This window comes from Perca flavescens, chromosome 16 (genome assembly GCF_004354835.1).
Source record: "Perca flavescens isolate YP-PL-M2 chromosome 16, PFLA_1.0, whole genome shotgun sequence".
Taxonomy (NCBI): Eukaryota; Metazoa; Chordata; class Actinopteri; order Perciformes; family Percidae; genus Perca; species Perca flavescens.
Window position 1 is genome coordinate 13,117,690 of NC_041346.1, and position 12,225 is coordinate 13,129,914.

The 12,225-nt window shown below is 42.5% G+C and overlaps 1 protein-coding gene across 2 annotated transcripts in view; it reads right to left on the minus strand.

Annotated features, from left to right (window-relative positions):
• plppr1 (phospholipid phosphatase related 1) overlaps positions 1-10,218 on the minus strand; it is a 62,041-nt gene extending 51,823 nt beyond the window's left edge. For both annotated transcript variants that reach the window (XM_028601827.1, XM_028601828.1), the window contains exon 1: positions 10,038-10,218. The gene's annotated coding sequence lies outside the window, so the exon portion shown is untranslated. The remainder of the gene's footprint in view (positions 1-10,037) is intronic.
• Between the last annotated feature and the right edge of the window lie 2,007 nt (positions 10,219-12,225).

A 12,225-nucleotide genomic window follows, 5' to 3' on the forward strand; every position in this document is an offset into this window, starting at 1 on the left:
TTGGCGTTTTGCCTAGCTATATTTTCGTTTTGTCTGTCATTTTTGTAGCTTCACATACATTTGGGTATCTGGAATGCCTACCAACACAAACTGTGGGTCAGTTTGTTTGTGGGCTGCTTCAACAAGCCATTCAGATTTTGCTCCCTTTCCTATGTCGCATGCAGACTCAAAATATAATGCCCTCCATCTGAGTATCTCCATATTATGCACCCTCATTTTTTCGCAAGCCAATCAGAGCAGACTGTGCTTTTCGGGAGGGGGGCTTAAACTGGCAGGCGCTTTAATGGAGCGTTTCAGTCAGAGGTTGAGTACAGGTAAATTCAGACAGACAGTATGAGAAAATGTTTTCTGAACATTACACGTAAAGCATGTAAACATGTTCTAGTAGAAACCTAAAATAAAAGTATAAACCCCTATTTAAAACAGACTTCCAGTTTTCCAGAACCTGGACAGACCAATTACAACCATTAATCTCACATGGGGCGGGTTCAAGACGATGACTGACAGAGGAGCTGTCATGATTGAACATAGTTACTGGACGTAACTGGCATTCTCCGTCCAGCGAAAAGCACCGGGCTCACACAACTCAGATCGAACTGTCAAACTAGGCACTGCTGTTACTTTATTGCATTTTCCTCTCCTAAAATGTTTTCAGAAACACATTTCAATGTACTGTTTAGCTGTAATTTGAGAACGTTTGCGACCCCTGTTTCAAAAAGGACCAAGCACCGCCCCAACTTGCTTGTGTCGCTAAGAGCTCGCTTCGTTGCTCTGATATCCAATTGCGTGCGGAGACATTTTGGTCTGCACGTCTTGGAAATCTAAAAATGAACTGAGAAAATGAAGCTTTTCTGTTCCCTTTTGGTTTCAGCTTCCTCCTTTTCAATACAATCTACTTTATTGACTTCTTATTGATTCTTCATAGGGACGCGCTTTATAATATAATATTCTATTTCTTCTAAATTAAATTCTATACATTCATATTTCAAATCAAGAGTGCTGGTTAACCTAATGCAGTGAATTAATGCTTGAGGAATGGTGGTTGCTACTTTGCATCCCAACAAATGCCAATAAACAACTGCAAGTGCTTCAGGTACATTTGCATATGTATGAATGTAAATTGGGAAAATGCATTTCCACAAGTCCTTCAAGGCTGTGTGTGTGTGTGTGTGTGTGTGTGTGTGTGTGTGTGTGTGTGTGTGTGTGTGTGTTTTCACTCTGTGTGTTGAATGCTGAATGATGCTGTGCAAGTTTTGTGTCATGCTGCCTTGTAACATCTCCAGATTTCGGTCTATATTTAGATCAAACAAGTTCTTGATCTCTGAGTGTTCAGCTATTTTTCAGCCCAATAACAACCACCAGAACCATCACAGCACCGTCCTCATAAAGAAGTCTTTCCCCTCTGAGATTTCTCAGTATTTCTACAATATCATGCTAGTGCCGCTTCTCATCCGCATCATTCACAAGTACGTCTTTGTTTGTACTTTAGTTGGTGTAATGCGTCGTGTAAAGATATGTAAAAAAAGGCTCTTAGCCTTTTTCTCAACCTCTTATCACTTTATGCTTCTAAAAGACGCACAAATCTTCTTGTTAGTGCGGCTTTTTCCAGAACAGACAAACACTGAACACCTACTGTAGCTAAAGCATACCGCTGTGTAAACAATTGCCGACACCTTCACAAACCACTCAGTCATCACAAAAACAAAGTTCTGAAATCGACACTTGACGCTGAAAAGATGAATAGTATTCAAGACTCAAGATACATTTTTATTGTCCCACGTCTGCAGCCATAGTAAAAACAAATAAACACAGACAGCATGTCCAAACAACAGATACAATACCATACAACAGAACGCGCTATGGTCCTAATGGTGTATAAAAAAACAACAACATGATGTCGTGAAATGCATTAGTTAAACATTACTCAAAATAAAAAAATAAAAAAGAGAGATCAGAAGTACAACAATTACAAATCTCCATCGTCATGCAGGCCTGTTCTGCCTTTTACTTGCGGCTATTTATGAGCTTAATAGACACTGGGATAAATGAGTTTTTGAAACGTAGTAATCTCATAAAGCCATCAAGTCACTGATTGTGCTTTTGGTTTGTGGTGCTGTCTGGTTAGAGCGTGTCTGTAGAAGTGGCTTGGGCTGGATAGCAAACCTCAATATTTCTTTTGGTACATACTGTGCAACGTAGGAAAGCTTTTTTGCACACCTCTTTTGTCGGGCAGGTGAGTAGGATATGATCAAAAGTAGCAGATCAAAATTTTTAGAGAAAATCCCGCACACTGACCTTTACACAAGCAATAATTTATTTAGAAGAAAAATACAACGTTTCGGTCTCAGACCTTCATCATCCATCCATCCATCTTCGTCCGCTTATCCGGTATCGGGTCGCGGGGGGAGCAGCTCCAGCAGGGGACCCCAAACTTCCCTTTCCCGAGCAACATTAACCAGCTCCGACTGGGGATCGGCGTTCCCAGGCCAGGTTGGAGATATAATCCCTCCACCTAGTCCTGGGTCTTTCCCGAGGCCTCCTCCCAGCTGGACGTGCCTGGAACACCTCCCTAGGGAGGCGCCCAGGGGGCATCCTTACCAGATGCCCGAACCACCTCAACTGGCTCCTTTCGACGCGAAGGAGCAGCGGCTCTACTCCGAGCTCCTAATGGATGACTGAGCTTCTCACCCTATCTCTAAGGGAGACGCCAGCCACCCTCCTGAGGAAACCCATTTCAGCCGCTTGTACCCTGGATCTCGTTCTTTCGGTCATGACCCAGCCTTCATGACCATAGGTGAGTGTAGGAACGAAAACTGACCGGTAGGTCCTCAGTTGAGGTCAACAGTGTCCCATCCTTACTGTACACAGCTTGGATGGTTCCCAGCTTCCCCTTCCTGAGGTGGCGAACAGTTTTCCAGAAGCCCCTTGGTGCCGACCGAAAGTCCTTCTCCATGTCTTCTCCAAACTTCTCCCACACCCGCTGCTTTGCCACTCTGGTTTAGATCAGGGAGGCCGTTCCTCCCAATCACGCCTCTCCATGTGTCTCCATCATTGCCCACGTGCGTGTTGAAGTCCCCCAGCAGAACAATGGAGTCCCCCACTGGAACCCCATGCAGGACTCCAGTCAAGGTCTCCAAGAAGGCCGAATACTCCGAACTCTTGTTTGGTGCATATGCACAAACAACAGTCAGTTTTCCCCCCCACAACCCGCAGGCGTAGGGAGGCGACCCTCTCGTCCACCGGGGTAAACTCCAACGCAGCGGCGCTCAGCCGGGGACTTGTGAGTATCCCCACACCCGCCCGGCGCCTCACACCCTGGGCAACTCCGGAGAAGAAAAGAGTCCAACCCCTATCCAGGAGTATGGTTCCAGAACCGAGACTGTGCGTAGAGGTAAGCCCCACCAGATCTAACCGGTAGCGCTCCACCTCCCGCACCAGTTCCTGCTCCTTCCCCCACAGAGAGGTGACGTTCCACGTCCCCAGAGCCAGCGTCTGCTGCCTGGGTCTGGTCCGTCGAGGCCCCTGACCTTCACTGCCAACCGTGTAGCAGTCCACCCGACCCCAGCGGTTCCTCCCACAGGTGGTGGGCCCATGGGATAGAGAGGGAGTTGCCACGTTGCTTCTTCGGGCTGCGCCCGACCGGACTCCGTGGCAAACCCGGCCACCAGGCGCTCGCTGACAAGCCCGCCATCTGGGCCTGGCTCCAGATGGGGGCCCCGGGCTTCCTCAGGGCATGGTAACTTCACCTCTTCTACGTTGGCTCATAGGGTTTTTGAACCATTCTTTGTCTGGCCACTCACCTGAGACCACTTTGCCTTGGGAGACCCTACCAGGAGCACACAGCTCCAGACAACACAGCCCTCAGGTTCATAGGGACACACAAACCTCTCCACCACGATAAGGTGATGGTTCCCGGAGACCTTCATCAGGTAAATAAAAATGTTTTTGGTATATACTGAAATGTGTCTGTACAGTAGCACAGAGTACCAAAAGTTGCCATTGAAAGCACGTTTCATAGTCTCTTTAGCATATGCTTTAATCGGATATTTGCTTATTTACTCTCTTTAGTCTATTTCACTGAGGCAAAGAGATTGTTCAGCTGCAACATTTGACAAGGAAAGTTTGACTCAGCTTGCCTCAGCATCTTGTAGCAAAAGAGCTTAAAGCCTACTCAAGTACTGTACCTAATTACAAATGTAAAGTGCTTTACTCGAATATTTGTACTTTACACTAACTTGTACTTTTACTTCACTACCTTCCAGATGGAAATATTGCACTTTTTACTACACGTATCTCATTACAACACAACGCATTGCTAAACATTAGACCAGTGACTCCCAATCTGTATGGCTTGTGACCACTTTTAAGAAAGCTGTCATTGGGGCATCTTGTTACTTTCCAGGTATTTATATGTTTTACCAAAGAGACATTTCCCTCATTATTAATTATTAATAGTTCACACAAAAAAAATTAAGAGAAAAGTCAAAAAAAAATATATCTATTTCTTTCCTACCCCATTAATCATCTCACAACCCCTCAGATGTGTCTTGTGAGCCTTTGGAGAAGCCTGATACTTAGATACCTACTAGGCTGTAGAACAGTACTTTTACTTTGGATACTTTCAAGTACAATTTGCTTATCGTCACCTTCCTAAAAATAATGGCCTGTCATTTTTTCAGGTTTTTCAGAAAACACAAAATAACTGAAAAATATATTTATTAATAATTTCACTCAAAAATGTTATGACAATAGATGACTATTGACATACTAATAACAATGTCTGTCAATTAAGCAACATAAGAGGAATAAATGCCTTTGTGACTAAACCTTCAACTCTGTCAACAATCAGTGTGGTTTACATGCACAGAAACCTCATCACTTACCAATTGGGGACGAGCCCTGAATCATGGAAATAACTTCAGTGATAGAGTGGTAGATTTTTGTTCTTCTTGAAGCGGCTGTCATTTTGAAAAGCTTGTAAAATTGCTTAAGTCACATTGTCTTTTGACTTAGGCAAAATAAAACGGCTCTTGACATACTGTAGGCCATTATGCTAAAGAAAAGAACACATGACCTGTTCAACTGAGGATGTAGGCAATTTTACCAGAGGTGGCCAGCACCATGAGGAGATGATTTAGGCAAGAAAATAATTTTTGTCATTTTTAGGAAGGTGCGGGGTATAATACTTCTGTACTTTTCTGAAGTAAGGTTTTGAATGAAGGTATAAATACAGCATCCGTGTACTGCAGTCTGTTTGTTGGCCTCAAACAACCAGCTGTGTAAGTGTATCAACTGTGAGAACTCAGACTCTGACTTATCTCAGATTCTTCCTTGTTATTTTACTCAAGCCTTTCTCCTCCTTCCTCTCATCTCTCTACATAGAGATCTAGATTCATAAAGCAATGGGGGATAGCAGAAATGTTTTGCTCAAGTTTGAACTATTTCAACTCACACGGATACATCTTTGCTTCTTATCTTGTCTTTTTATTGACTTTGCATACAATATATATCATAGAAATAGAATGTGTCACATCTTACATTTGCTTTGAGAACACTACTGTAGAAGACAAATGACTTCCCTCTCACTTCTTCTGTTGCTTATCAGTGTGATCACCACCTTGGTGTCCAGAATAGCTCAGTGGGTCCAGCAAAGCTAAGGGTTTTTATGTTCAATAAAAAAATTGATTAATTCAAGTTGCTGCATATGTTAATGAGGTCAAATATTTATAAAAAAAACTAGCTTTACTATGTGACACTGAAAACCAGTGAATAACAATCAACACATCATTAGGGCTGCACGATGTGAGGAAAATATCTCACTACGATTATTTTGAATGATGTCGGCGATATGATTTACGATATTGGAGGGAATGATCATTTTTGTATCATTATTCTCATTTTCATTGAAAATATAAAGATTCCAAAAATAAAAATTATTGAATAGTGATTATTTTGCGAGGATCTGTACCAAACAAAGATGTTTTCTTCAGTCTGTCGGATTTGTAGGCCGGGACATCTCTGCAGCACCACAATACTGTATTTTAGAATGGTTTGACACATGTTTTGCCTTTAACAAATATTGCGCCCCGCACTCCACGATTTCAATATTGCACTAGTCCATATTGCAATTTCGATCAAATTGCGATCAATTGTGCAGCCCTATACATCATACTGTATTTCTCTTCACCTAACTGTGGTGGTTTACATTTTTAAATGAAACTTCAGGGATGTTTTTTTTTTAGTGCATACCCAAATAAGTAATTTAGCTATCTCAAATTCCTCCCTAATCTTGTATAAAGAATCACACCCGGGGCTCTCAGTCAGCAGGGACATTTGGCTGTAATGTCAAGTATTTCTCCATTAGCTCCCATTCCCATTCAAACTAATTATATACACAAGTCTGGGCTGAGAAGCTTAAGCTGCATTCTGGCATGCTACAAATACTGGGTGTATTTGTGTACTGGCGCCAACAACATACCACTTTTCCATCAAATTAATCAAGCATCCTTGTAAATATAGATGTTTAGCCACATTAGTTGGCACTTTACTGTGCGGCTTCTGGTAAACCAAACAAAAAAATATTCATCATAAAGTGTTTCCAGGGTTCCCATTTTTCCTGCTCCTCTCTGACTCCATATCACCTGTATGTATCAGCCTCTTTATAGATAAAGGGAGGGCCACTCAGTCTCCAGAGGCAGGCCTTATCTCACCTCAGGGCTAAGCATTCCCAGGAGACATCATAGTGGCAGATATATTGTCCAATCAGGACACCCCCACTGCTCTAATAACACTGTCCCCACATCTTGTGGTAATCAAATACCTGCTATGGAGCGTGGAAAGGATTTATGTGTGTGTGGCAGCCTGTATGTTTTTGGGTGTGCATGTGATCAATAGCCAGTCTCTGGTGTGGGAGTGGAGGAGGAGTTGGATATGAGACATGAGTTCAGAGGTCAGCGCTTCCTGCAGCCTCACTAATATATGTCCTCCTGACATTTACTTTTTTTTTAACAACATAAGGCATCGGCTGGCATCTCCCTGCAGTCAACACATTACGGAAAATTACCTCGTCACTATTATGATTTTTCTCTACTGTATGCTGCGCTATAGCAGCTTTGTGTGCTTCAAACAGCAGCGAGAAATAACTGAAACATTTTATTGTAAATAGCCAGAAGTGATATGCGTTTTGTGCATCCCTGAGCACTCTCACTGCTGTTCACGAGGCATGTCACATTTCACTTCACGCAATGTGAAGAGGTTATCATACACAAGAGCTGAATTTCATTTTGACAAATCGCATGGGAAGCTTTACTCTGTTGCAGGCAACCCTCTCGTCATCCTTCACTTGGTTATTCCCGATGATAATACAAGCATGTTTTGCAGCTTGTCTCAAAGTAATGGCCCATTTTTTAAAAACAAAACTACAACATAAAATATTCATTGATGTTTTTCCAGCACCAAAATAAAGAAATAAATCAAAACTAGCCCAAATGTTAGGGGGAAAAATGGGACAAAGAAAAGTTAGTTTAAACAGGTAAATGGAGCCAGTTCACACCAAAGAAGGTGATGGTGACTGCCGTAGCTCTAGAAAGCACAATTACTACTACAATAACTTAATATCCAAAATGTATCAATTGCACTGTAATAATCCAACATACTACTCATGAGTTTGCACTGACTAATACAAAATATATTTAATCAACGCAAAACTAAAACTAATAATAATCAAATTACTAAAATGTCACCAAAACTGACACATTTTTGTCTTAACACAGGTGTTCAAATTGTGACATAATAATCGCAACAATGATAAATCGGATGAAAAATATATGATGACACATTAGTTATATAAGTGTTGATGTTATAAACTAAGACCGCACATCCGAATATGTGATGCTGCTGATGATGTCAAAGGAGAACATCATTACCAGGCATGCTGATGTCATTGTGACCTCAGCCTGTTTTGCAGTCTTATTGGTCAGAAGTGACATAACCTCACACACACACACACACACACACACACACACACACACACACACACACACACACACACACACACATGCACCCTACAGCAAAACAAGCCTTCTGTATGACTAGTATAGAATGGGACCTAAGCACTCCTGTGTGCATACACTTGTATGCAAGATGTATTTGCAAACCTAAAACCTACAGACACACACACACATCAATGCACACTTGTGCCGTTATGTAGAACAGCATGGTGGGTTTATGCCAAGAGGTTTCTTGCGTTCGGCGGGCCCTGCTGACAGCCAAGGGAAGGCTCACCTGATGCCCAGCCACCTGCCATCTGTCTGCTGCTGAATAATACCATTTGCCTGTTGTACTGCAGGGACGAGCATGAATACACCTGTCAAATTTAAACACACACAGCAAAACGCACACAACTCACATATGCCTATGCTGCAAATAGTTGGTAGAAGTATGTGCCTCTCTGGGTGGGTGATACTAGCTCACTTGCTCAGTGCTCAGCCAAGGGACACAAAAAGGATTCAATTCAGATGGCAACAAGCAGACAGGCAGTTAGGAAGCATCAAAAGCAATATATCCCCCACCACTGTGAATGTAAGCAGATAGGGAATACTAATAATAATATGAATGCATTCCATTTATATAGAGCTTTTTACAACAGTCAAAGATGCTTCACAGAATAAAACAAAAAAGGAATCCACACTAAAAATAGACACACGTTAATCAAACATTAAACGCATCTCTAAAAAGGTTAAAGAGTTTTGACCTGTGATTTTAACATGGGCAGATTGTTTGAGTCACGGATGTGTTTGGGGAGAGAGTTCCAGAGGAAGGGAGCAGCTATGGAGAAGGCTCTGTCACCCAAGGATACCATCCAATAATAAACGAGCAAGTGATTAATAATAAGCAGCATATATATATATATATATATATATATATATATATATATATAGATAGATAGATATGGGCAATATTGGACTTCTGCTACATCGAGGGTCCAGTAACCATGTGGTCACTGGTCTGCTGAGCATTTCAGCTCGTCTGCATTAGCTCTCAACTCTTCATTTGCAAATAATTAGATTCATTTTGTTGTTATTCATCCCTGGTTTTTAAACTGTATTGTTTGATCACATGCACAGCCTTATCACTTACAGTGAAATATATTGCTCATGCAATTTGACCTCATGTCCAGAATGCAGCTGTATGATGAGGTTATAGAGGACCAAAACAGACATGTATAGCGAAGAAGCCCTTCCTTTACATCAGTAAAGTATGATTTTTATGCATATCCTGTTGGCATTTGCTTTAAGAGCACTACTAGAAGATGAGGTTCAGTTCTCGTATTTAGGCTTAGGCCAAACCTGCACATCCACAGTGCCGTTTTCCGAATATGATGATAGGAGAAGCAATCAGGATAGGATGACACGCTGCACTGAATTAATTACCCTATACCGTTCAACAAGGCATCTTATAACCAGCATTTGATTTCAGTCTTTTCAGTGGTCTGAAAAGCATCAAATGCGCGGTGCATGTCTAAAGGGGGGGCTTGTTGGGGAGGAATAGCCACCCTGTGATGTTGGGGGGCGGGGAGATGGGCCGAATTTTTCAGGCTGGACTGAAGACACATTTGCTCGGCAACGAAGGCGAAAACATCTGCACAAATGTTTGTTTTTACTGCCATTAAAAAAAAAAGGATGCACAGCACTCGGATGCATACTAACGGGTAAAAGGCATATTTGTAAGGGGGGTAAATAAGCCCTGGAGCGCGGTCACTGTTGCTGGTAGAGACAGGTGTCTGTCTAAATACCGATATCGGTTCTTACACAATCATTAAAACACTATAACTGCACACGTTTCCCCAAGGAACCCGGTCCGTTCACAAAGCCCATTTCATTCCGAGCTCTGATTCGCTTTACTTGATGAGACCCCCGCGTTGGGACTTGGTTATAAGGTCCGAACTTGCCTCAGCAACAGACAATAGCTGCACACAGTCCCGTTTCCTCTTATTTCTCCCCCCACAGCACATGCAGGGATCGCGCACACACACTTACCGCGATGGGATGAAGCAATATTCCAGAGAAAAGGCGAATCCATTAAAGATGAGAACGAGGAGAAAGGGCGAAAGGAAAGCCGTGAGCACTCCCACTACTACTAGTACTACTACTCCATCTGCTCAGCAAAGCCGCCGCTCTCGGTTTGTGATGGGGATCACGCAGCTCCTGAGCGCTTGAGAGGATGGATGCTGTGCCCTGTCGGACTGGGGGGGGGGGGGGGGGGACAACACGCCTACTCGGCTCCCTATGTAGGGACCTTGTGTTACAAGTCGGCTGTGTAGCCCGCATATGCCCTACAGACCTGCAGGTCCTATAGGAACACTGCTTTCGTTATCCCAGGGAGGCTGCTTTGAAGCCTTTCAATCCTGCTTCATATTCATGGAGCTTCACACGTTGGCAGTTAGACAGGCTGGATGGTTAGCTGTTGAGCTAGTTGCTGAAGTTGATATATATATATATTTTTTACAGAATGCTGGTAGGGATTTGGTAGCTACTACTGTACTGTACAAATGTGAAATTGTATTGGCCAAAAATGTTATTCATCAAGTTTTCCCATCATAATTTTTCTCAGTTAGACAAATATGGGAGAAACTACAACTACAATGTCCATCAAGTCCAAAGATACAATAGCAAAAATTTTCATGAAGCACAATAATAAAAGAAACTCTAGGATTACTTAAAATAAGAAGCATTTTCTTACAAAACACCTGCGGTGAAGTGAATGAATGACACATAGCAACAAAAAAAGCAATATTCTGATAGTAGCCTAATAAAGATTTGACTTGACTTATTTTTGTTGTTGATATTTAAATATATTTGTCCAACTAACAGTTGCAGTGACAGCCGAGAGTGATGTTGTAATAGTTAATTGAAACTAATGTGGAAGAAACTTAAAATGCAGTTCCTCTGATAGCCACTAGATGTTGGCTCCAAGATAGTAGCCTATTAGAGTCAGACCATATTGAAATAAGTCAACAAGAAAGGAAAGCACAAAAGTATTCTTCTACAAAAGAAATGTCAGTGCTTAAAAGCTAGTATCAACTTTGTTTATGTGTTAAATGGATATTTTGGACATTTTAAAGTGGGGCTGTATTGGATACTTAGCTATAGTCAGTGTATTACCTTGTATAGATGCTCTCTTCAAAGCCACCAGACTCCTTTGACAAAAATGTGGTTTTACATCGCAGTACACAGGAGGAGTTGCTGGTCTACCGCTGCCTAGAGCAGTTAGTTAGGGTTTATTATGTAACTGTGGTGCTTTAAAGGGTTAGTTATGATTCACCAAAGTGACAGACTGCACTGAATGTTAACCATTTTACCACACACTCAAGAATTGAAGGCTTATTCCCAGTGAAGCTAGCCAACTGCCATCTCTGTCGCCCCCTTTACACTATTGAGTTGTTGCTCTACCTTATTGCATAACATATCTCATCTTAAAGTCTAAATCTGCCGTCCCACCTCTGTGACCCGGCTAGTCGTAGTATTAGCACTGTGAATGCACTGCTGCCAAAACTGGGACACGCACACTGAAGTGAAACCAGGGTGCCCATCTCTGCTACAAGAAATTACTGAAGAAACACTGGTGTGTTCAGTGATCTAGATTCAGGGAGCACGCTACATTACACTCTGCGCTCAGGCTCCCCCTCTTCCAATCCAATCCGCTTTTTTTTTTAGCCCAGTTTCTCTCACTCCTCCCTTCGTCTCTTATCTGTGGCCTTCGGTCATATTAATCAAACTGAGCAGAAAAACTGTTACTGTAAAATCAAGTAATGTGCAGTCAGCACAAGTTATATTTAACAGTAGTACTGATGTGTGGGGAGCTGTACTGGATCTTAAAGGGCGGCAGTGGTAGCCTAGAGGAAGAAAATTGGGCACAACTGCAGGGTTGCGGGGTAGAAAGTCCCAGTTTCTCTTAGAGACTTCGCAGGGGGCAACAAACCTGGATCTAAATCACTGACAAGGTACACTTGAGTGATTACCTCTAATGGCTCAGGGCATCTGTCCAGCTGCTAAGAGAGGAAGACGGTGGATGCAGGGCTGGACTGGCCATCTGGCATACCGGGCATTTTCCCGGTGGGCCGACGGACTTTTAGGCCAAATCGCCAATATAAATAGGCCTTTTTTTATTTTTTGGCCGGGCCGGCCCATAAAGAACTCACAGCAGCCCATTGGTTAATTTTCTTTA